The 26685-nt window shown below is 34.0% G+C and overlaps 1 protein-coding gene across 2 annotated transcripts in view; it reads right to left on the bottom strand.

The window, feature by feature from the left end:
- The window catches only part of osp (myosin phosphatase Rho interacting protein outspread), a 271454-nt gene that overhangs the window by 119582 nt on the left and 125187 nt on the right, over positions 1-26685 (bottom strand). The window lies entirely within an intron of this gene.

The following is a 26685-nucleotide window of genomic DNA, read 5'->3' as shown; positions in this document are numbered from 1 at the left end:
GTTTCGTACTTTCTAGGATTTAGGTTACCTTACCTTTTACTCGTATTATTATAAATGTGAAATGGGCTTGGTTAGACTGCCTATTACTTTAAAATCTATTTGAATCAGATTATATCCCGAGAAAGGACATACGGTGGAATGCAGAAATGTTCACGAATTTTATGCATTAGTTATATTATGTTCTCTTTGTCACTTTACGTGTATCGAAGTGAAGCATCAATATAACTGAATGAATTCAGGTGCCAGGTAGTTCATGGAATGCATTGGGTGGAGTATTGAACTTGCTTTAAAATGTTGTTGTCACGTCTTGCCAAAAATCGTAAATATTGAGACCGAGAGTACTATGGTAATGAGCGATGCACTTTCTTACTTTCTAGTTAAATATGGAAATGGAATATCGACCTGTGTCTGGAAAAAGTTTGAAGAAAAAGTGGAACCCATCGTCCCCTTTTTTAAACTGGCAAGTAGAAATCTAGTTGATTGTTTGATAAAAAGACATAAATGATATTAATTATTATTTTACTGTTTTTATACTAGATGTTGTACGTTTGTTTATTCATATAACCATGCAAAACTACGAAACAGATTGTGCCTGGTATACAGATAATTTACAACCTGGATTAAGGCAAGAACAATTTATCTCAGAAAATGGCTCAATAGAGACGAATTAATAATGATAGAAACTTGATAGCAAACTCGCCAGTTCGTCCCTCAGTTAAACAAGTTAACTACAAAGTAACATAAGTTATTCAAAATCGAAAGTTTTAACGGAAGCGAACAGTATTGTTCGACAGCTCGCACATAATTATAAACAACATACTTTATTTCCAACTTTCTTGTTGTTAATGTCACCTGTTCTTGAAGACCCGAAGGTTACGTCAGTTGCGTAACAATTTTCTTTACGAAAAACAACTAGTTATGTCGTAACATCATTAAAAAGATACAAACTGAAATATATTACATCACAAACGATGTTTAAAGCTTCCATATAAAGTTCTGAAGACAGTTTACGAACAAAAAACGAATATTTTTGACAGAATATTCGAGTATCCATCATATTTTTTTGTATGGAAAGCTTATTTGCTTACATAAGGCTTGCTACACACATATTCGGATATTCGGTTCGGCAAAATCGGCCTCATCGGGCGATAAAACCGAATATATTATGTGTAATGTGCATATTACTGCACATGCGAATAAAGAGAGTCGAGTCGGTTTCGTTGTTCGATAAATATTGCCGACCCAAATAAGTGTGTAGCAGGCCTTACTAATTTCTTGCCAGCATACAAATGACGGATATTCGATACGAATTGACAGTACGTGATCGTTGTTACATTGTCCGACCAAACAAAACTTAGTAATGTTAATTGCTCACTTGTCCAAACATCGGCGCGTGCGCAACCGTAAAAACTAAAGCCAGAAAAGGATTATAGGGATACAAAAGGGCCGGCAGGAATCCTTGAATAAAAATTCCAAGCCAAAAACATAGCACCTAATATGGTTCGGAATGTCTAAACTTCGTGGTGAGATGCGTGCGCGTGAGTTTATGCGCTTTAGCGTATTGTACGCGTATTGTAGTACGCTAAATGCCATTAAGAAGATACAAGGGACGTGTGTCGCATTTTATGTTTTTTGGAATTGATTTTCGTTTGAGTAATGTTTGGTGGTAGTAGTATTTTTTGTGTAATTGCTGCACCGGGATTTAGGACATGATGGATACGTTATTTACAATCATACAAATAACGATCATACTCATACTAAGTTTGTACTCTTTCAACCGAGTCTTGAACACAAAGTCCAATAACTTAGTAGAAAGCATTGTACCTATGCAAGGTTCGCGGCTGGCGGGTGTATACAAAATGTAAAATTTGGCACATAATTGGCCCGCAGGCTTATTCAACTGACTGTAATCTGTTTGATACAGAGACAGACTCTTTTTGGAAAAACACTCAATTATTAATTATAATCAAGATCAATCGGGCATGTGAAGGCTCTCTATTGTCGGACTATAATAATTAAAAGTGCATAGAAAACTAACTACGTTTTCTATTCTCCAATTAACCCATTACATTGTAACAATTCCCTAGACTAAACAATACAAATTCAGATTTTACGTACAAAACAAGCTTTATTGTTAATCAAGTCTACCTATCGGAGTAAAAACCTAATTAACGAGAACTGACACTTAAATTAATTCACACGTATTAAGGACAGTTTCCAGTTCCGGTTCATATTGACTTACCGTGAGAATTTTATACACCTTAAATTATTTATCGTTAATTAGCTCGGACTGTCCGTAGATGGGTGGCCACTTGGTACAGATACTCCTTATTGGGAGGAATAGTAATCTAATTGTATTAAAGAGAGACTAAGACTGTCCTTTGGTAAGTAAATCTGTGTCTCTGAGACATATAAAGAGTGAAAATGTTGACAAAAACATGAATAATTTATTGTTCGAATAATTTACTTGACGACTACACGTTTGACAATTTCAAATTATAGCAGGATGCGCCTTTGGCGGCTTTTTTTCAAAGTGTTTTATTTACACGGTTATACGTTACACGGTTGTCGATGAGGCAGTAAAGCGTCTCTATGATTTTATGGAATTGTAAGGCCATATTTTAGTGAAAAGACAAAAATCATTTTTTTAAATAGGTGATCAAATATCTAGACCACTTAAGTCCGTACCATCAGTGAATCCTTATCTTTAACTTACAAAACATAGCAAAGGAGTCGTCCAGTCAAGTCAAGATCTTTCAAACTGCAACTTTGTTACTAGGTTCACTAACTAAAAAATAAGTACATCAACGTATTCCATAGCAACATATAATCGTAAAAGTCTTAATTTCTGGGTCGCAAGTCTCATACAGACAAGTGCTTATCTCATTATTACGTTACACCGTTTTTTTGTCCGTCTGTCTATCTGATTGAAATAGACCTGCAGTTGCGCAATGAATCGAAGCCAATGAATATGAACAGTGTTTAACACCTGAAATCAATCGTATTGTGAATAGAATTATCTTTGTCTTTGTTTAAAACGACCTTAATATTTTGTATATTGACTGAATTAACATAGAATATGTAAGTACAGAAGGAATTATCAATACAGTTATTTAATAGATTGTCTAGTACATCAATTTTGCAACGGTTTTTAAGTTTAAGTAACCGAAGAACTTTGCATTCAATAACAGAGAAAAGATGTATGCATGTAAATGAAGTCAGGAAAGTTAGCAAAGATCCTACCAAGTGGCTTTCTATGGTCTCTGTCTACCCTTTTTAGTAGTCTCAATCAAATAAATCCAACTGTTAAATACATTTGTTGACAAGCTAAAGTTTAAATAAAAAAGTTATTTTGTCCAAATTTTCAGAAAAAATAAGTGCATAAAATTATAAGTTTATTAAAGAAACATGACACGCAATGGTTTTTCTTTCCAAGCATTGTATTACTGCTGTACTTCTGTACCAACTTATTCTATGGCACTACAAACGTTCGGAATGTATTGCGTTAGGAATAACACAATTTGATAGTATTGTTTTATACAGTTAGTTGTTTTAGAAAATTGTTTATTTGATTGGCAAGGCTGAATATTGTTCTTGATAATTAAAGGAGTGGTTGAGAATAGAGCTGTGACTGAGATTTATTTGTTTTCAAATGTTTTAATCAGAGCTTTACGAATTTCTTAATTGAAATATTTGATTAGGTGTTGCATTGCTACTGAAACCTTTAGTGTTAAGTTAAAAATAGTGAATCAGAAAACTGTAAACCAGTATAGGAAGGACTTTGAATGATATAGACATAGTAACTTATTTCGTACCTAAAAACTTTCAAAGTTTTGACTGGTTCAATCGGAATACCAAACATATTTAGAAACTACAATAATCTAAGTCACTAATAGCTCAAATTAATTTACCGATCTAATAAACCTTACAAAGCTTCACACCATACACAGCGACACTCATAGAAGTCAATAAACTTATTTCCTTAAAAAACCAGTGAGTGGTTACAATGATAAACCTACACCTGATATCTAGAGCAAGGTGAAATGATAATTATTAACCCATACAAACACACACTAACAAAACCATACATTTCATACAACCCTTATTTCCTAAGGCATAAAGTCTATTTTTGATTAACTAAAGTGTATATAAAAGTTTGTGTTCAAAGCGTGGGACACCATTTGAGGTTACAATCGAGTTAATTATCGATTCATTGCAACGATTGAATCGATTCTGAATCGCCTACGTGTAAAAACTTATGAATGGTAGGAATTTGTAGTACTTTGTATTTTATTGCTTTTAGCTAGCATTGTTAGGTTTGTAGTAATTGATTTATTTATTAAAGTATCTTGTAAGTTTTGTCGTTGTAGTTATGAGCTACTGGTTTCGGGGTATGATCGATTTTAGTACGTGTTTTTGAGACATCGAATAGACGAAAACGTATTTTATGTTAGCTTAGATATTTAACTCCTACTTACGGGTACTTTTACTGTGTATTTTATGCCCGAGATTGTAAATAAATGGATGTCCGGGACGTAGGAATAAGTTCGATTCGCTATTAATAATTGAATTTGCGAACTTTTTAGACATATTTGCGACACGAAATTAGCTTTTTTATGTAATTTTACCTATACTTCAAATTTTAAGTAATTTTACCGTCAACACTTATAATCTATGTCCTGACATATAGCATCTGAAAATAATATGTTTAGTAAATTATATCGATAGCGGTAAAAAAGCGGAACGTTGGTGTGAAACAATTCAACCTGTGTTATAGGAAGTGCAATTATATCGTTGTCATACAATTAATTATTGTCGGTATAAAAAAACGGTAATTAAGTCATTTCGTTCAGGAAGAGATTTTATCGGCATTTTTATTAATAGCCGTCATTTCTTAGGAATTATTGTTTTGTCACCTTAAGAACGATTTTTTTCATTCTTTACGTACTTGGTATTTTTAAGCCACAGATGTCCAGAATAGGTGAAACCGGGCTTTATTACCCAATACAGTAAACCAGAGCCATGGACTCGCCACATTATTTTGATACATAACAGGACTTTTACCCAACAGTGGGTCAGTAATTCATTGGTAGGACAGTTATTATCAAATCGAATTAGCAAGCTGATTTTCTAGCAAAACAAAATAAGAAAACACTTCCAAAATCAGGATTCGAATTAAAATAATATACTAGAGGCTTCCGTTGCAATACGATTAACATGAATTCTTTTTATTTTTGTTTTCAAAAAGGTTCACAAGTTATCGTTTTTACGGTCTAACCATGAGCCTAATGAACACTATAAAGCTAATTAAGATAGATGAACGAATCAACATGTTTGAGTGAACAGGATGCATGACGTCACGACCGTAGGTGCAGTGCTAATAGCCTTTAATGTGTTAAGGATATTCTTTTTTAAAACAATATTAATTTTCCAATTTGTTTGTTAGTTCGTCACGATTTTAATTAATTTAAAATCTATTATTATTGGCTTTGGACTACCGGTTTTACACAATCATTAATAATTAAAACTCATTCATATCATATTTTTGTTTTATATTTTTTTTTAATTTTAGGACTGTTTTTTTACTGGTGTCGAAAGTTTAACATTCAAAATGTACTGCAAAAATAGTTTTTACCACGACCACTAGAGGCGCTAAACCGATTGTCATCCAAAAATTCGACAGCTAGCTAGTTGTCGGTAGTCGATAGTGGTAGAGTTCTCAAAAAATCTTGTCCGATTGTGGGTGCCCACATCCCACATCCTCCTTTTATGAACCAACACAAAAGCATTCATATATACTTATTATTCTCCGTACATAATAATTATTAAACCTCCATACATCCAGTTTCTTTTATTCACATTTGTATGAAGACAAATAATGGCTTTCAATTCGCAAAAATCTTTTTAAACGTATTATTAGTCGAATATCTCGAGTTGAATCGATTTAACTGATAATCGAAAGGTTTTAATAATAGTCGTCAAGGGATATGAATGGCTGTTTAGGATTTTTGCTTGTGCTTTTGAAGGTCTTATGAAGAAAAAAAAAATTTTGTTTAGTGGAGGCCACTTACTTTGTGTAGTACATGAATACTTATTACGTATATATTTTATCCTCAATGTGTGTTGTTCTCGTAAGATTAATGTTTTTGATTTTGGGCCTTGATTAGCCTCTCTGTTGTGTTATTAGACATAATAGAAAGTACATTATTTTCCGTATATCATTATAACCTTTTAGTTAAACTTATTGATTTTAGCTTGGCTTATGCGTATGCAAAAGCTCGGCAGAAACGGAATATCCCTTTCTGTATTATTGAAAATGGTTCGTAAGTTTTATATTATAAAGAAATATAAAGTTTACAACAAAACAGAGCATTAATTCGTATTAATAATAGTAATAGTGGGAACGATTAAAAATAAGGGTTATTTAATTAACTCGCTCGGCTATGGCGCCATTAAACCTGATCTAAATTGTACTAAAACCCTTTATTGCGCACGCGCAACGAATTTTATTCGATGTGATCCGTATAGGGCTGTCTAAACTGTCTTATAATAAAGTTTATTTTTTTAGCTTTATTTTATTTGCCTTTATAAAAAGGCATTCCCGTTTCTCCAAGTCCTTAATTCTGCAAATGGTAGAAAGGGATGAATCTATTGCTATTTAGCGAAATTGCACAAAACTGAGGATATCCAACGACAAGTTCAAATATCAATTGGCCTAACCGGGAATAGAACCCGAGACTATTATAAGTAGCAAGATTGACACATTTTTTGTACTATTATAAAGTCTCGGATTAGTGAGACTTTGTATTATATTTTTTAAATGTCTGAAATATTTTGAAGTTGTCAACCCTATTGTGAGTTAATTCTGTGAAATTGTGAAACAAGGGTATTGAATTTATTTAGTTTTTATTGAGACAATTAACACATTCTTTTAGTTTTTCAATTTAAGCAATAAAATGTGAACACTGTCAATATACACTAAAATATAAAGTTGAAACAAAGATCAAATCATATCATTTATCAGGTAATAAATAAGTCTTATCTAATACCAAATTAACAAACATTTTTTTTTGATAGGGCCAAGGTTATTCTTTAGATAATACTTTGTTGATATTTTAAGGACACACATTGACAGGAAAATATCTCTTAGCTTCTTTCGACCATGTTGCAAAGAGGTCGGTCTCAGTTTTTGTCAATTATATTATTTTAAATCATAATAAAATCTTTCATCACTTGAACGCTAGCTTAATAAATAAACCATACGTAAGAAAAATGTGTGAAGTTCCAAAAAATTTCAACTTTACTCTACTCGAATCGAACAGTCCATTACCAAAAAAAAGCCTACGCATTCCTAAATTAGTTTCAATGCATTTCTTACGTATCATTACACGTCTGCTGTGCCTGTAACGGCGATCAGTCGTGAAGATACATGCAACAAATAACTCAGTATAAATGAAACAATTGAACTTAATTACACAAATAATCTACGTAATTGGCGTGCCTAATTTATCTTGCCCACGTGGGTGGTGGTAGGGAGACCATGAGGATGGCAACGAAAGATATATACTGAACTCAAATATATTGTTATACTAATAAAATATGTAAGTTCGCTGTCTTTTTTTTCCTCAAGCACACTTGTCAGGACTAAGTCAAGATTGTTAAGGCCGACTGTAAGATTTTTTGTATAGTATTCGCAGTCAACAACAAAAAAGTGTTCTATTGGATGATCTTAAAATTTGTAAGAGTAAAGTCTCTTAAAGTCTGATCGATCAATCTAACAAACTAACCAAAATGTCAAAAAGTAAACAATCTCAGCGAGTCTGTCCTCCCTGCAATATGGCCACCACACCGGTACACAAAGCGCATACGCTCGGCCTTGCGCGGTCGCATCTTTACAAATATTATGTCACTTGCGCACTTAATTAACTGATGATTAATAGATATACCAACTAACCTTGACTCTTCAAGGTCTGGTTATAAATAATGTATTAATTATCGTATGGTTAGTGATCAACCTAGTGTCAAAGTTGTTCAAGCCCGAAGGCCTTTGACATGACATCACGACTGTCTTAATTGAGTCTACACTACACAGTTACCAGGAAGATGCATAACTCAAATACAACTAACCGGTCACCCATCTATAGACAGTCTGCGGCAAAGGCCGCTTAACCCTCAGAACGTTTAAAGAACAGCGAGAGCAACTGGCTTCATTATTTCAAGGTGTGGGAGTAAGACATAATATACATGTAATTTGAAACCTAAGTACGGTCAGGGTTTAGTAATAGACCTATTTGTTCGTGGATATGATATAGTATATTATATTACGGCCAGTTTCAAGGGCAATGTAAAATCCAGATATTGAATAGCTCGTTAAAGATGTTATAAATAATTTTGTGTCAGTGTTACGTTAGGTTTACCTTCAGAATGCTTTACGTCGGTAGATGAAATATAGTGTTGTATTTACCTGAAAACAAAGAAAATTATTTATTAGTAAAGGAACTTCATATTTAAACGAAACCAAATTTTGATTTTGCTCGTGTGAAATAACTTAAGCCGACGAATAATTGATGTAAGCATGTCTTCAGATGATATCTGTCAAATCGGCAAATTGCCTTCATTCCGATATAACTGTAAAAACAGCAACCACAAGAAACTTTGATTGAACTACGAGAATATATACTAAAGACATGCATTTATAAAAGATCAATCGATATTTTTTCAGTAAGCCTCTTATTTATACTAACAATAAACAAACACTTTACTTCAATACTAAACTATGTCACCAATCACATACCAATGATTCCATCCCTTTCTTTCCCACACACACAGTACCGTACAGAGCAGGACAAACATATTGCTAATGAGTAGGTGAATGCAATGAAAGGTGAAAGTGTCGTGTTGCTATGCAAAGATATTTAGCAGACGATACATTAAGCTTTGAAAGACTTGATAGAGTGCTCTTGAATTATTTGTTTAGATTTCAATACAATGAAATACAAACTGGTTTTAGATCGCGATTTCAGATATCAACGTGTGTACAACACAACTACGTATCTCTACGTCTTCCATATCCAATAAAAACCACGTAAAAGTTGATTGTGATTTATGTAAAGCTAAAATAAGCTCTCGAACTTCAAATACACTTTTTTTATATTTTACTTATAGTCCATCAAAATTCTCTGGCAAGTATTTGTTTGTTCCAATCCTCTAAAGTGCTCTTAAACAAAAGAACTGCACCTTTGAGTGAACTTATTATTTTGAATTCTTTATAGAGGTACAGTTACAAAAATAAAACGCCACCTTCCCACAGGGGTAGCCAGATGTCAAAGTTATAAGACATAAACGAAAAGCTTGATTATTCAGTGTAAGTTTCTTCTTCTTTCATATGAATAACTTTGTTATAGAAATATTTACTCTGTATAAAAGGAGAAATATCTAAATCGAGTGAAAATCTAACTCTCGTCCTCCGCTCACTAAAGAAGCGATCGGTATTAGCTGTCATCTTCACCGCCTTCTAGAGGTACATTATTCCGAAATACCTCCCAAAATACTCCCAAAATTGTCCTTTCTCAAAACGAATCAAACTAAACATTATTATAGTATCAGCAGTATCACCATTATATTTCAATGTCAGTTAGTGGCCACGTATCAAGTATCGCACGCCGACCACTTTCTTGACAGGCCACTCCCGCCATTGTCTGTGCAGGGCTGCCAGATGAAACGCTTGGCTGATCTAGTTAGCCCTTGTTAGGTGCACTTTTAACTTTTATTTATTAATTTATTGGATCCCCAACAGTAGACATATTATTACATCCTGTTAAAAGGTACAATAACATAAAAAGGCATTCCTAATATGGATAAGTTTACTGTAAATGGTTCAATGTTTTGGTGTTTATTTTGATTTTAGTAAGATGTTTTGGTCAGTCGAGAATTCGTATTACTTTATATGAAATTTCATTAAAGGCTCTTACGTAATAAGCTTGTGTCATTTATAGGTATACAATATAAAAGTTTGTTAGCCATTTTATTAGGTAATAAGTATGTATCTATGTACTGAGTTTTTTCTGAACGTAATTCAGTATCTACAGTCTTTAAGAATACTGAAAGTTTGTAATTATTTAAGTAGTTATAACTATACTAATTTAAACTACATGCTAAAGTAAATCATACAGCTTTTTCGTGGCAGCCCTAACATCGTCCGTTTGTTTCACTAATCACTTGTCAGCGGCCGACAAATCAAGATCGATTCTGATATTCTTAATTCAAATCTAGCGGAACTCTCTTTCACTCTCGTAACATTTGTATATATCTTCGTCTAAATCGTGAGCTTGGTTATAAGCGTGATCATGCTATCATTTGTCACGGTGATTTTTTTCCTCTAAAGAGATAAGGGAAATTCGTTATGACACCTAATATATTAAGCGAATTGATATCCAAGGTACTGTGGAGGTGGTCCGAGCAGTAATCGTAGTTCTCGCAAGGTCCGAGATTTGATTCTTATGTGGAACAATATTGTTGTGCAGCTGATATGACTACTGTCTTGGTCTAAACTGTAGTAGCTGAACCCTGATTACAACCTACACCCTGGTTGTGCAAAATATGCAATCCTGTGTAAATCTCCGTTCAGAAGCCTAAATCGTCAAATTTCCGTAAACTTGGTAGACATATTGCAAAACTTGTCTGCTCTCACATGAGACAAATCTATGCGTGCCAATAATGACTTGGGGTTCCTCAGAAGCCGATTTCGTCTTAACTCCAATCTATTAGAAATCGGCTTCCCTCCGCTCTGTCAAAATCGGCTTCAACGAAAACGCGCCCTTAGGAGGACAGTCACAATATTATGATAGTCATAATAAAGGTCAACCTGTCATTTTATTATTTATTATATTTGCTAAGTATTGCACACTAAATCATGATTTACGTCTATTCAAATTTATTGCTTGTCGTCGATAATACTCCCGCTGACAGTTTGAGAATAAGTGAAAATGTCAGAGTACACTTACTATGGACGATTTTATTGAGACTTAACTTTATTTGGCAATAAGAGCTTTTGAAGGAAATATTCAAATAGTTTAATAATCTTTAATTGTTTTTTTCTCATTAGCGGTAATTCGAGCGGGACGCGATTCTTACTCTATGCAACTAGGTACTTTAACAAAATGGTTTCGGAAACTAGTGTTTTGTACGATAGTCATATGCACAAGAAAGACTATGCCTATCTAAACACGCGACGAGCGACAGGAACCGAAAGAAATAGTACAGGCACTGCCACAAGCACAAGTGTATCTGGAGGAAACCGTTATTATTGTATTAAAAGAATTGATTACTATTCCGAAATATAACCTAATCAATTGCACATGTGACAAACCACTAGATCCTCACTGTCTTCCTCCGACTACCAAGTCCATTTGGTTAAAGCTAACCCAAATCTCTGCCGAAACATGACAAGTCAATTTACTATAAAACAGCATGAAGATGGCAAACACTAGTAACTTCAACCACTTAAAATTTTCCTTTAATTTCGCAACATCTGTACCGTTGTCAGGCACGGCCATAAATCTGTGTGTTCAAACATTATAGAGATGCGCATGCGCACGCGGTAGGAAAACTGCAGGGTTGCGTCATCAGCGCGGCCGCAACTAAATGTCAGGTCACGCGTGCCTTCCTCACTGTAAATGTGGTATTATCAGCTCTAACCCTGTGGGAAACTACTGTAGAAAGGGCTAACGGGTATTAGGGAATATTATTTTGTTATTATAATGTCTTTGAAGTGTATAATTATGAGTAATTATCGTATGATCATTGCAAAAGTAACCTTTGACAACTATCGTTTTAATCACACTGTAATGCCTTTTTGTCATATTTTGTTTGATGTATTTCAAACATGATGCCGTGAGTATAAAATAATATTTATTTACTGAGATTTACAAGACGTATGGATTTAAGCGTTAACATAACATAAGCAAATAAAATCACTCCTAAAAATCGTTTTAAAATAGCTTCAACAGGTTTTTACAAAGACCACTAAATATTGCACTCCGATATTAAAATGTTTCTTCAATTGCTATTATTGAACACACTTAGTAATAATAATCAAAGTTTTAAGATCAGAGAAACAAAGTTTTCAAAAAAAAAACGATGTTGATGTTACAAACAAAAACACTCTCCGGTCACCGCGTCCATAACCCAGAGAGCATTACACAATGATTACAAAACTTTAATAAATAGTACATTCACACACATTGTTACAAAGATTTACCGATAAACTGGTTTGCAATTAAGCACAACTGAATTAACACTTTTCTTTGTATTTTCGTGAGAAATGACTATGAATGGACGTCTAGTGATTGGTTTCCGACTATTGTGTAATTAAACAATCGCTTTTATTACTTTCTATGTTTATCTGGATATCTTGGAATGTTTCGTCATAATTCTTTTTACAAAGGCCTGTTTCACGGAAACGTGAAGTCCTATTACTTGAACAATTTTTGTACTTATTCACCACATTGTAAAGTAGTCGACATTGTCTTTTCATAAGTCTCTGCACCTCGAAACGGGTAGTAGATTCGGTAATTGTAATAATTGCTGTCGCAATTTTCAACACTTGAACTAAATTAAAAAATTACTTGATTTTAATTTTAGACCATGTATTACACCATAAAAAGGTACCAAAAAGTATTTTTACAAAACTGCGATTCACAAATTGCACTCGAAAGAAATCGGTTCAAAATACTTTTCAAAATGTTCCTTCTACTGGTTGACTCTTACATAGATATCTTAATAAGTTAGTTTTACATATCAAAGTCATAAAGAGTTAGTGAAAAGTTCACGAAACCTTAACCTCCATGCAGTTTCTCTATTACATTTTTTGCCTATGTACACTGTTAATTTCTCCACAAGCGTGTATTACACGCATAGCAACAGTCGGAAGAAAGTTGGGCCATGTGTCCGATGTAATCACGTAGTGATTGTATCATTCAAGTGAATGTCGGCACGCGTGTCTACTACGAATTTGCAAAACCGGAAGATTTGTTATGAGGAGAATTTATTAATTTAAATGAGTTGTAATTGGATAGAGGTTTAGGAAATACCGCAAATCGTTTTAAAGTTACAATTTGATGAACTTCAAGCAAAGTATAGCAAAATTATAAATCTTAACATTACTTTAATGTAAAGTTGACTTAACCCTTTTTACACGTTTTTTTATGTCTAATATCTCTTAGTCTTAGCACGATGGGCAAGATCATCTTTAAATAAAGGGGTTGAAATGAAAATACACTTATTAGACAAGTTTAAACAGAACACTACTTGGTTATTGAACGATTGTTGTCCAACTTAAGCTTTAGGAACTAGAACACTAAACTTACTAGACCAATAAGACTAGGTATTAGGCATCTAGATCACACGTTTATCACCACCTATATATCCACAGGGCGGGGGTGCAACTCCCAGTCAGCGTGGCGCCACTTTCACTCGAGTTCAATGAACTCGCCAAAATTAATGGCGGTTGGTGCGAGCGCATCGTTACGTCACGAGCACGCGGTTTCCGCAATACATCGACATCTGCGGTTAGACGACAATTTTACAGGCGCTCGCCGTTCCTACTTAGTTTCTTGCGATCGCTGATGGAATGTGGAAGTAAGATTGAAAGAAAATGGAGATAGACTTTTTAATGTACGTAATTTAGATTATAGACCTTGCTGGTTTATTTTTTAATTTGCATTGCGTTACATTTCATTTTTGTTATAGTCCGCAGAAGCAACTTCCGTTATTGTTAGCTTAATAGAAAAAAATTCGTGAAAGCATACTTGCCTTAAATCATCTTCAAGTAAGTTCTTTAATAATAGTCGAAAAATATCAATACTATGTACAAAACTAAACATAAGTCTGGTCTCTAAAATCTACATTATGATGTCAATTATATTTAAATACTATTTACGTTACAGTCTACCGCTGACAGTAGATTCAGATAATCTATTCCAGTCTATATACAGAAACTCCACTCCACGATGGTTATCAATGAAAAGTAAAAGCTCACATATAAAACAGCATTGTCATTAAAATGCGATACAAAATCAAAAGATAGCTGAAACAATAGAGAGAGCGCGATATTCGACGCGGTCGGCTGCGCCTGCGCACCGGTCATCGATTACAAATGAAATCGAGATTTCAAACTGGCCAAGTGTCGAATTCGCGTGACCAGACCTGTTCATCATAGTTTCAATTGTGAAAAAGAAAGTTTTCTTTAAATATCTATAATAATTTGTATTGTTCGGACAAAAAATCGCGAAAGTTTTCGGTGAATTTGATCATGCTTGATCACGAATTCGTAAACGTGAAGCAAACCCCGGGTACTAATATAATTCATGATCGTAACTTCGCTCCTTTTAATATAAGTAAAAAATCAATACGCAATTTCAAAGGTTATATTTAACATTTTTATTAGCCACATATTTTTCAGGTTAACTTACTATATGCAAAGAGCGGCTAATATCCCATTTCAGTCTATTAAGAATTCTTAAAAAAATGGCCTATTATGACAAGTTGGGTAGCGTCAAAGTTGTCTATTGGTTGCCCTAAAAAATTGGTTGCCCGTGTGTCAGTTTTCCAATGATAGTTATTTATCTATTTGATAATAAATTCAACCAGTAAAATCGTTGTGCATCTTCTATTAACATAAAATAAAGGTATAATAATTAATAGTACAGAGTTTATTAATAGTTGTACATTTATTATGCGAATACAACGTGTAGTACTATGACCCTGACTCACTTTGCTTGCTTTAAACTGACAGACGAGACACATTGTGTGCTCAAACAGTTGCCTACAAGTTGCTTAAGTGTTGACCGAATTATGAACTATATAATTGGCACTAATAAAATTGCTCGTATAAGTAATCTGTATAGTTACATGATAAAGTAAAAAAATATTAAATAAAATTATCTGTAATGATTTCAAGGATAAACTGCTAGTTCGATTAATATTTGGTAATGAAATAAATCCTACGGCTCTTTAACAAAGAAGAGCCATGATGTCAGACACAGGTATTAGCAGTTAAAAGACACTAATTACCATAGATTAGTTAAAAATGATTTTAAATGCATTTGTTTATTAAAACATTATCTTCAGTGACTTTTATTTGTTAATTCAGCCTTTATTAGCTACTAAAAGTCGGTCAACTTTCAGATACTGTTCTGTATCCAGTCTACAAAGTCTTAGTCATCGAGATTACCATTTAATTGCCGGCGATGGTCGATACATATATGGTGTATAGTCGATGGCCTTACACCACCGATAATGTACATGCATCGCGATAAAAATACTTTTATTTGTATGTAGTGTTATGTATTTAGAATTGGGTAATGTAAATGATTGATATGACAACCATTTGATAGCCAATACTCGGGACACGGGAATATTTTGTAAAATTATGGCGAGTACTATCTGAGGTACACTAGTAATTGTCAACTACATTCAGACTATTAATCATTATTTATGGAGCTCCAAATCTATATTGAAGCGAAATTTATCTGACATTGACTGTTAAACAACAAAAATGTATTTAAAACATTTGCATCATTTTTAAAATAACGAATTTCATAACGAGTCATACCTAAAGAATATGGTGCTCAGTAGTTACAAGCAGAAGCAGATAATCTCTTAATAAAAAACAAGCAGTGGCTAAGAAACACGAATAAACAAGAGTACAATAGGTTATTAAAATCAGCTTTCCGTTACTGAATAAGGAGTACCAAGTTGCATTATAATTACACCAATATACAATGGCATCTCGACTATAATTACACAAAAAACAAAAACCACCATAATTTCCTATAATAATCCATTCTTATTATACCTCAGAATAAATTATGAAATTCATTAAAACAAAGTTGGCAGGATAACGCGGATTCAATCATTAACCAAAACAAAATTAAAGAGAAAATAAATCAAGCTAATTTGACCTTTATGCAGTAAATATAAGGTTCAAAACAAATGCATCGTTTACTTTGTATTTTCTTAATGACAAGTAAGATTGCCATCGGACTATAGTACCGTGTGACAGATACGAAATTGCACTGGCTGTATGAAAAATTACTCGTGCCTTTCCTTAAAAAGTAAGTTTCCTTGTTTATGAGAAAATCTTTTTGTATCTGTGGTTCTTATGACAAATGTTGCCATTTAAATAATTCGGCAATTTAAATTTTGAATAAAATGTGTTCTGTCATTTTTAAATCGTTAAATAAAATGAATATTAGGGATTAATTTGTGGTTATTGCGTTTTTATATACTGAATAATAAGTAATTTTGGTAAATTTGAATGTAATTTATATGTCATGCGGAGAAAATGTTTGGGGCTTATAATATTTACCGTAATTACATTACTCAATTACATCCTTTCATTTAATCCTAAATAATGTTTAAAAGTAGAAAGTGAGTGTTTATTTTTACCGACGAGGTAAAATAAGTAAACAGCTTATTGTAATGGACGTCTGCATACATTACAAAATAGAAGAGACAATAAAAAAGTTATATTTGTCTTTGATAATGTCACTTATTTTATTAACTGCATTCGTATCCGTGTTAAAACAGGATTGCCATATTAAATAAATAATTATTGTCATACGTTCACAAAATGTCAATGTCAATTAGAAAATTATGTAAAATTACTATCGTACTATTAGTATTACGAGTGAAAGAGAGGAGAGATGTTTAAATATGTGTGTGTGAAAGGGACGGGTGTAGTATGTGCTTGTTGAACCGTGACGCGTAGAGGTGAGGGCCGTTAGAAACGATTAGAAACCTGACAAGTTGCTTACATATGATGTTATGTGATTCTCATTGATATGTGTTCAATGAGCGCAAAATACCATTACGTGAACATTTTTTGCGAGAATAAATGGATACTCTGTGATTGGAAATCGAACAAGACAGTGTCCACCAATAAACACAAGTTACAGCTAAAACATTGCATCTAGAATATGTAGATCCAAGCAAATATTAATTCCAAGGAAACATATGGAACAGTTAAGATTATTTTTATACATACACACATCAAAATTACGCTTTATTCTCATAGGAGTAGGCAGACACCAAATAACGTCAATTGGTTTTATTTTATATGGCAATGGTTACATGATACGAAAACGTATGTAGTAACTCAGTGAGCTATAGGCAAAAAAGTTAGTCCTTATTCAAAAATACTTTCTCCTAAAATGAGGTTCAATTAAAAAAATCACTCAAATCACACACCCACAATGACCTTCTATGCATCCGGATAACATTCCTAATTCAAATTCATAAATCGAATCATTCTAAACTCCATAACAATGTGTTTAAATATCGAAGATTGTAAATGTTGTTAGGGTTGCCACTGAATCTTAATATCTGGTACTACTTATAACCGTATTTGTCGATAACTTAAGGTTAAAAAACTATTATTATCATACTTCTTTTTTCTTTACCTGATTGAGTATACCACTGCTGGGCTAAGGTCCTTTTCTTCCAAATCACCCTAGAGGCATACATCTATCCGCAAGCATATATCTATCTACTAAGTATGAAAATTACAGCTACTTTATAAAGAAATGCATTCAATTTTGTCTCGTAAATGTATGCATACTCAGCAATCCTCAAAAATGAATAGTAAAAATACTAAAGGTATTTCAAGAAGTTCATAAACTTCTCAGTAAAAAAAATTGTTGAATCTTCGCACCATGCTACTTTTATTTTTTATACTTGCTGTACCACCCCTCGCATATAACGATGACGCATGAATGAATGGAATCCACTCGTGATCGTAGCGTTGACATCGACCCGACCTTGGCGAGTTGAGCCGAACTGACCCGAAGTGACCCGAACGCGAACGGGTCAATTCTAATCCGATATTTGAATATCTAGGTAATTACAAAACTTTTCTATTCTTGTACAAGTAAAGAAAAGTCCTGTGAATTGTCTTTATTTTTTTAATTTCAAATTATTGCAAAGTTAGTTATTTAAAGACAAAAGTCGTTTTAACATCGTTTAACGTAACATTGACATAAGTCTGTTAGTAGTTTGTTCAGCTAAAACGAATTTCGTTATATTTAACATGGAGATAGTTGAAGGCACGAGGTCAGTCTACTTGTTAAATGTAATTTTTAACCCAAATATACTCAAGAAATAGGTAATCCTACTAATATGATAAAGACGAAAATTTATGAGGCTAGATGGATGTATGGCTGTATGCATTTTTGTTTCTCTTTCACGTTATTTATGAATGTTGGTACACAAAGCGAATAAACTGGATCAACACATAAGATATTATTTATTTCGGGAAACCTCTTCAGAGGGACGAAATCTCGGGCAGAAGCTAATACTTTATATTATTCTTAAGTTCTCAATCTCACGTTTCTCATTCACAAACTGACTGGACTACGTAGACATTTTTAATACATTTAGGCGGCAAAAATATGCGTAACATTATGAGTAAACCACATTCTCACAGACTGGCCATAACGGAACAACTAAGGACCGTGTTAAGGAAAGAATAAACCACTATAATGTATACTTTGACCTGATTATTAAGATTTATAAAAATACATGTTTTTTGTTTCCGTAATAAGGCGTTTCCTTGGATATCCATATATGGTAGTATTTTTCTATAAACGTTCGTTTATGGAAAATAATAGTTATTTTAGAGGCCATTCATGTCGATGACTTGAATATATAAGGTACATTATCAATTTAGCAATAAATCCTTTTGATGTTTTTAGAGTTCCGTACCAAAAGTGTCAAAACGGGACCCTATTATTGAGTCTTTGCTGTCCGTCTGTCGGTTACCAGACTGTATTACTCTTTTAATATATCTACTGCTCGACTGCTCAAGATCCTCTTTCAGTATTTATGTGTACATTACAGTCTCACTTAGGCAAGTTAGTCTTTACTGTTAGGCAAGGGGCTTCTCCAGTAACTAGAGGCTAGTAAATTTTGAGTCCACCACACTGGCCGAATGTAGACTGAGGTCATTGCATTCCTTCAAAAACCATTTAAAGAAGATACTTAGTAATAATAACAAAACATTTTTTTAACCCGTAACTGTCCCACGGCAGGGCAAGCGTCTCCTCCCAATCGAGGGAGAGGTCTAGCCTTGAGTCCGAAGTTTAAGAAATTTTTTTAAGCAGCCTGAAGCCCTATATCAAAGTAACATGTTTTTAAAAAATAAAATAAATTTACATACAGCAGCGATTTAACAAAAGTAACAAAAAGTAAGTGTGCGTGCAGATAATACTTTTTTCTACGAACACCATTCAGAGCCGCAATTATTGTGAAAAAGCCTAGCTTACTGTGTCTCACGGTTAAATAAAAGCAGTTCAGGTAGGTTACTAGTTCAATATTAAGTAAGTATGTGTAAAATATATACATACGCTTTATAAAACGTACTCCATTTATTAAAATACTCGCAAAAATTAAATTAATAAGTAAGTATTGCCAGTTCGAAAGGGCCAATGAGGAGTGCTGTAAATGTTTAGGTTTCATATCCAAGTTTACCATATTTATTTTTAATTTATTACAATCATTTTAATCTCTATCTATATTTCTCATTAGTAGGCAATCATTAGTAGGTTTGAGGCGCCCATAGCTAGTTGCGCTCACCGGTCGGTAAACGATCTGTGGGTTAAGCAACCATTGGCGCGGTCATTCCATAGACGGGTGGCCGCATAGTGGTATTTGAACTGGGCGTCTCCGTGCTTCGGAGGGCACGTTAAAAGTCGGTCCCGGTTGTTGTCTACAAAGATAACAGTCGTTAAGCCATGTCAAAGGCCTTCGGGCGGCTTGAACAACTTTGACACTAGGTTGACCACTGACCATACGACAAATGAATGAATGAATTAGTAGGCAAAGGTTTATTACTAGCCAAACTTAACAAAGCTGTGTATTGTATAATTCCTCATGTTCTTAAGCAAAGGCAATCATTAATATCCAGCCAACTGCCAAACTAAGATCTTCAACTACACAAGGTACAATTTTCTTTTTCACTAAAAGTATTTGTTTGATAATTGTCCAGTCAAAATTAGTTTTCAACCCCTTTTACAATTGCCCAACAGTTATAAAATAATGTATAAACCTTAATCAACAATACTAAACGCATAGTTACACGTGCAGCCATTAATTCCGCAACACCATAGAGTCATGGACCCATAGGGCCAGGTAACCATTGTGCTAATAGTATGAATGTGTCATAAATTATACAACTGTCATCGAAGCGTGGATGTAACGGGGTTTTGTACGTGTACTTAGGTTCAAGTGATGGAAATATCATTATGGTGGTTGTGTATAGGTTGTAAGTAGTGTTGATCAAAAGTTATGATGAGGGATCTTATAGGCTAGCCACAGTTTAAAATCGTAAAAAATAATGACCTGGGAATCAAACCCAGGATTGGGCATAATTTTTTTGTTTTCCTCATTAGAATTTCTTAAAAAAACATGGCAAACACGATAAAAAAAATACGAGCACTTGAAAATAAACTAAATATTTAAACATTATTTTTTCCATTTTAAAAATCAGAGCTAAATCGTGAAACTGGCATACCGTTTAAAAAAAATAACCCTGAAATACAATCCAAATGAACATAAGATACAGAAAATAACAGACTTTCATTCAGTAATTTTACTAGCTTGTTATATTAAGGTAGTCATTAAAATAACAACGTATTAAAATAAAAGCTTGTTAACTCGCCTCTTTATTCTTCACCATTTAGCATACAACCTTTATTTAACCACCTACGGGTAGGGTTGCCAGCTCCAGGATTATCATTTCCTGGACATTTCTGGGGCCACGAACGGAAACAGAATTTTGGTCTCCGGCCAAGACTACACAGAATACTATACTACAGAATGAACAAAAAAAAGACAGTGTAGTTAGCTTTGGAGGTGCCCATAGCCAGTTGCGCTCACCGGTTGGTAAACGACCTGTGGGTTAAGCAACCCTTGGCACGGTCATTCCATAGATGGGTGACCGCATAGTGGTATTTGAACAGGGCGTCTCCGTGCGTCGGAGGTCACGTAAAAAGTCGGTCCCGGTTGTTGTCAATTAAGATAACAGTCGTTAAGCCACGTCTAAGGCCTTCGAGTGGCTTGAACAACTTTGACACTAGGTTGACCACTACCACCATACGATGAAGAAGAGATGAAGAAAAGTAGCTTTGAAAAACTATTATTTTTTCATTCCGGGACCGCACGCAAAATTCCGGGACAATCTAGGAAATCCCGGCCATCTAGCAACCCTACAGGCTCCTCAAACAAAAGGCTTGATCTTCCAAGAAGAGGCTACAGCAGCCCGTATCATATGATCATCAAATTAAACTTATAAATATAAAGCAGCGGTCATTACTGACGCGTGCGAGCGCAGGTGTACGAAAAACAACACATATGATTACTGAGAATATACTAGTGCTTTTTTGTTATATTTCATATGAGAAATGTAGGTTTGTCTGTTGATAGCTATAGTTTAAGAGACAAGAAGTTTGTATTTAATAATATTATTTTTGGGGATCGAATAGTGGTGTTGTCGGGGCAGTTAAGATGCTTGTGTAAAGATTATTGTATAAAGCAGACAATATGAAAAAACAGAGGATTTTGCATAGCAGCAAATTAATATAGGTTAAATTATAATTTTGCAATTGCATTGAGATTTATAGGGAATCTTGACGTCGGATTTTATTACATCGGTTGTGGCATATAGCTTTCCATTTAATTTAAAATGTACACAGCAACATAGACTTTCGCCACATCAACTAAGACGTAATAAATCGCACAAAAACCGCAACAGAACGAGATAATAATCAACTTTTTCCAACGTCATAAAAAGCTAATGTGCGCAATAACCGGCCGGGCCGCATGTTTTCCCGTTTTCCCCACTTTTCTCGTGCAACAACCTCGTAGTATGCGCATATATGGGCATGTGAAAATGACATAAAAATGCGCGTGCACACTTTCGATCTCGAACAAGCTTCCGTTGGCAGCGGCACAACTTTTATTTTCTAATCGACTTTCGACGGGGTCCAATTATCTTAGAATACATCTGTATTGATGATATCGATTCGTATCTGGCAGATAACGAGTAACGGAATTGAGATAAATACCTATTGAGATCTGTTGTGTAATTCTTTGTAGTGCACAAAAAATAAACACTGTTTTTGGTCGGTTCCTTTGTACTCATCTCGTGTTTTAAAATGTTACATGATATCGTTATAAGATCTTTACGATACCATTTGAAAACTACAGACCAATGGCTTTAATTACCAATAAAATTATAACTTAATATAAAATTCATAGTATTTTGGCATTATACTGAAAGCATATTTAATGCCTTTTCAAACATTTATCAGTTATACTATTTAACTTAAACGTAAGTTCTCTTTCACAATATCATAACTCATAAATAATGAATAAAACTAAACTTTCCATTAAGACTGATGATTTAATTAAAATAATTAATTGTTTGGAATCAACCGTAACGTTACAGGGTGTTACAATTTATTTTCGTTTGCGATACAATCAATTATGAGTGCAACCGGTTATTGTGCTAATTACCCGGCCGGTTTGATCGATGAGTCGCCAGTTGAAAGTTTGAAAGCGATACTGCTACTGGACTGACAACATTTATTTATAAATATTTTGTGACAATTTGTGATGTAAAACTATGGCTATTATATTTATGGATGTCATTTGAATGAAACTCAAGAATTCAGAGAATATACGTCACTTTCTGTTTGCACTATTTCCACTTTATTTATAAGTTTAAATACAAATAAATCCTTCACAATTTTATACCTTGGGAAATCGAGCTTCAAAATAATTAAAAACTTTTATTTTGTGCCACAAAAAATTTTCACTTAGCTGGACTTTAAATAACCGAACATTGAGATAAATCTTGACGATATTTGTTCCGTAAGTCATTTTAGTATCAAAATCATCTATCGTCTCAAAACCTACCTCTTCATATTACTTCCGTAAATACAATACAAATACAATAACAAATACAAGGACATTAGAAAGTGTACTAATAGTTGCGCGTGTCCTCAGATAGCGATCTACCATGAAACCATGGTGCCATGGAGTCATGGTTTGACCTTAAAGTAGCCGGAACACATCAGTATGTAGAACTGATACTATCTGCGACTTCCTGGTCTTCGAAGTAGTTAGAGGTAATAACATTTCTCTGTTTCCCTGAAAGATCAATTCACTTTTTTTTATTTTATACTTGAAATTCAGTCAACCTATTCAGGGAACTTTGAATCATTTGGATAACATTGAACGTGGGAATTTGAACTAGTTTCGATTATTTTTTGAAACCAACACAATTGATAAAGGTTTATTTTAGTTTTGCAAACTTTTGTCACCTTTTTAAACATATAAAATGGTTAAGTTATGACTATTAGAAATCGATTTTCTTTTAGGGTAATTCTCGAATTGAGGGTTTTTTTGTCACAAGGACTTTTATACACTGCTACAAACTACGACACGAATAAATCAGGAGCAGCAGAATGGCGGCTATCTTTACCACTTCACTCAATTCAAACCAGTGAAGGTATTCTCACAATAGTTTTAAAAATACTCTTACTAGCAGTTATTTCAACTAATTTTACACTTTTACTTTCTATACTTTAAAAACAATGATTTGGCAAAATTCTCTGTATTGATCGTCTTTGAGTGTTCAAAGATTATTTTGTAACGCAGACGGTTAACTTTGATATAAAAGACACTATTTAAAGAATAAGAAAAGCTTGTATTTGTATGGTATGATGCGTAGAAGGAAATTTACTTTCAGAAACAACAAACAATAACACTAAATAGATTCCATCACAACTTATACATTAAAGCGACGAGGATCGGTTAGCAATGAATTCAAAAGAACCTTATGCTATAAAAATGCTGCTTAGTAAACAGATTAAAATAAAGGCACTTCTAACTAAAGTTACCTTAGAATTGTTATTGGAAAATTCTCCCGAAAGAAAAATTTCAATACGTTAGACACAAAAACGGTCGCTTCTGTATTTCTAATCTTTGTTATCTACGTGTGAACACCGGAATCGCAGGCAATTGAACTGAAATGAACACAAGTAATGAAGATTCACTTGTAACGTGTAATTCTAACGCTGGGAACGCGATGATTTGACAATAACCAACTAATTGAGGGCATCGCACTCAATTTGTGTTGTTAGAAGGAAAATTAAGTGATTTTCCTCAAGAATTATAGTGTTTTGACGGCACTGGAAAGCTATGCCGTTGGTTTAATGAATACTATCTAATGGCAGACTATTTTTGGGGCAACTGAGGCTATAATTTTTTCGTATCTATTTGGGAATAGTTTTCATCACCATATTTTCAAACTCCATATTCTCGAATCGTCTCTGTAACGACGCACGGCGGTTAGAAATTTCGAATTATTTGATAAAGGTTTTATGGAAATACGGTTTACACTACAGAAAATAAGTTGGTAAACCGTAGGCGTGGAAAGAGGAATACTCTATCTGGCAGGTTTTAGTGAAATTGGACATCGTAACCGGATTTGTCCAGGAGGATATTTTACTTTACTAAATATGTTTTATGAAACTAACCGCTTGATGTACACTTCCAACATATAAAACCTAACATTCTTGATTGCAAATTAACTAAACCTCTCTGTATATGATGTGATTCAGAATTTTACGTCTACTTAAAATGTTTATACTCATAGAAATACGTTAATATTGATATATTCATTAGAATATCTAAGTGATATTCGCAACAGTTTCTAAGTTATGTAGCGAGGTAAACAAGTACGCGGCGGTAATGACACCTTTTCTCTCAGCCACGACGATTGATTACCGACGCCGGTAGCCGACGCTGATGGTAGCTGCACTTGTTCTGAGTTTTCTCTGATTTCCATTATTTTACATTACATACATCTTTAAAATGAAATATTGCACTTAAGAGCGTTCCTTAAAATTGCCTTTGAGAGGACGCAAAGTCCCTAATCTGCACGTTGCCAAAGGAGAAGTCTCAAGACCCTTAGCCTTCCTCATTGCGTTTGAAGAATCAAGCTCATCATTATTACGTTGTCTTTGTTCCCCATCAAAATTAGTAATAGTTATTTGCAATACACGAAATTTCGAAAAGTCTTTCTTAATCGAATCCTCGATCACTTGCATAGAGGCGAATGCATAGATAACACGTCTATCAATTTTCCACAAGTAAAATGGTTAAGTATATTTCAATATATCTGTATTTGTAAAGGTTTGAGATTGTGTATCTTAGTATTATGTGTACAAGTCGCGATAGTTCAAAAACGTTAGCTCATAATTACCACCTACTCCTACACGTTTTTCCTTCAATCAAGCAATCAATACATCCATATAAGGCTTTCTATATGTTATCGGAAAGCGTCGATGAGCCGCGAAAAGCCTTTCCCATTTCATAAATGGAGAGAGATTACTGGCTTTAGGAACCGGAGTTCCGCACTGTATTCCGCACCGGAATTCCGTGGCGGAGTTCCGTACCGGAGTTTACTTCCGCACCGGATCGTGTGTGGCCATTACCTGTAACAAGGAAGAATATCATTAGTCAAGATTATGATAGCGAGATTTATTTTAGAAGTTTAATCAAAGAATTGCTTCCTGTTTAAGACTAATGACTTATGGCAAGTCTGATTGTATCGTTTAATTGTTAGGTAACTAACTTCTGTATTAATGTCAAAACGTTTCGACAAATATAGTTATGGGTTTAAAATTTTATTGTCACCAATTTCTATCACTTTAGCTTCGCTGTTTTTGTTGAGTAAGTTTTTCCAATGAATTCCATTTTTTTTTCTATTTAAACCAACTACTACTTGAAAAAATAATCTGGATATAAAACCTCATCTTTTAACCGCTACTAGCGTCATTATAGTTCTCTATAGAAGTACTTGTTTCTTTTATATAATAAAATCGATCCAGGTGTACAGACTATAGTAAAAAGAATAAAAAAGTGATCATAAATAAATAAACCTTCCTCCAACACCTTTGCATTTAAATAAATTGCTTTTAATTATTATTTCAGTTGCAAGAATCACTACACTAGAATTATAACGTGTTTGCGTATTATTAAAAAAATACATTTAAGTTAATATTTTCTTTAATCATTTATTCAATAAAAAATATCAAGAAGATAAACTCCCTATGAACTACGAAAGAAGAAGTATGTGTGAAAACACACACATAGAAAACAAAAGACTGGACTTTTCTATGGACACTCAGGTACACTGGGGGACAAATGTCTTATGTCACTTGTCGCCGGCGACATTAGGCGAAGTAGTGGGACGTTCCCAAACTTCGCCCAACAAGCAAAGTTTTACTCCTCCCTACAGACATTAGTTGCGTGACATCCCCAGTAGCTCAATTCTCTGTTACTATCGATTACCGACAACTCATCGAGAAATTTTGTATGAAAATTTGATCAGCGCCTCTGATGGGTGTCCTAGAAACATTCTTGGCAGTAAATCCCAAATGTCAAAATTTCGGTAGCTTGCCGGTTGTCGGTAGTTGATAGTGGTAGAGAATCGAGGTACAGACATGTAAAGCTAAATCACCCGGCTTCGCTTGACTCGTGAGCAATTTGTTCCCTAGCGTATCTCTCGCGTGAATAAATAGTACATAGTATCATAATAAAGTATCAACGCAGTTTTTT

The sequence above is a fragment of the Anticarsia gemmatalis genome, chromosome 4, assembly GCF_050436995.1.
Source record: "Anticarsia gemmatalis isolate Benzon Research Colony breed Stoneville strain chromosome 4, ilAntGemm2 primary, whole genome shotgun sequence".
Lineage (NCBI taxonomy): Eukaryota > Metazoa > Arthropoda > Insecta > Lepidoptera > Erebidae > Anticarsia > Anticarsia gemmatalis.
This window is presented reverse-complemented; position numbering and strand designations above follow the sequence as displayed.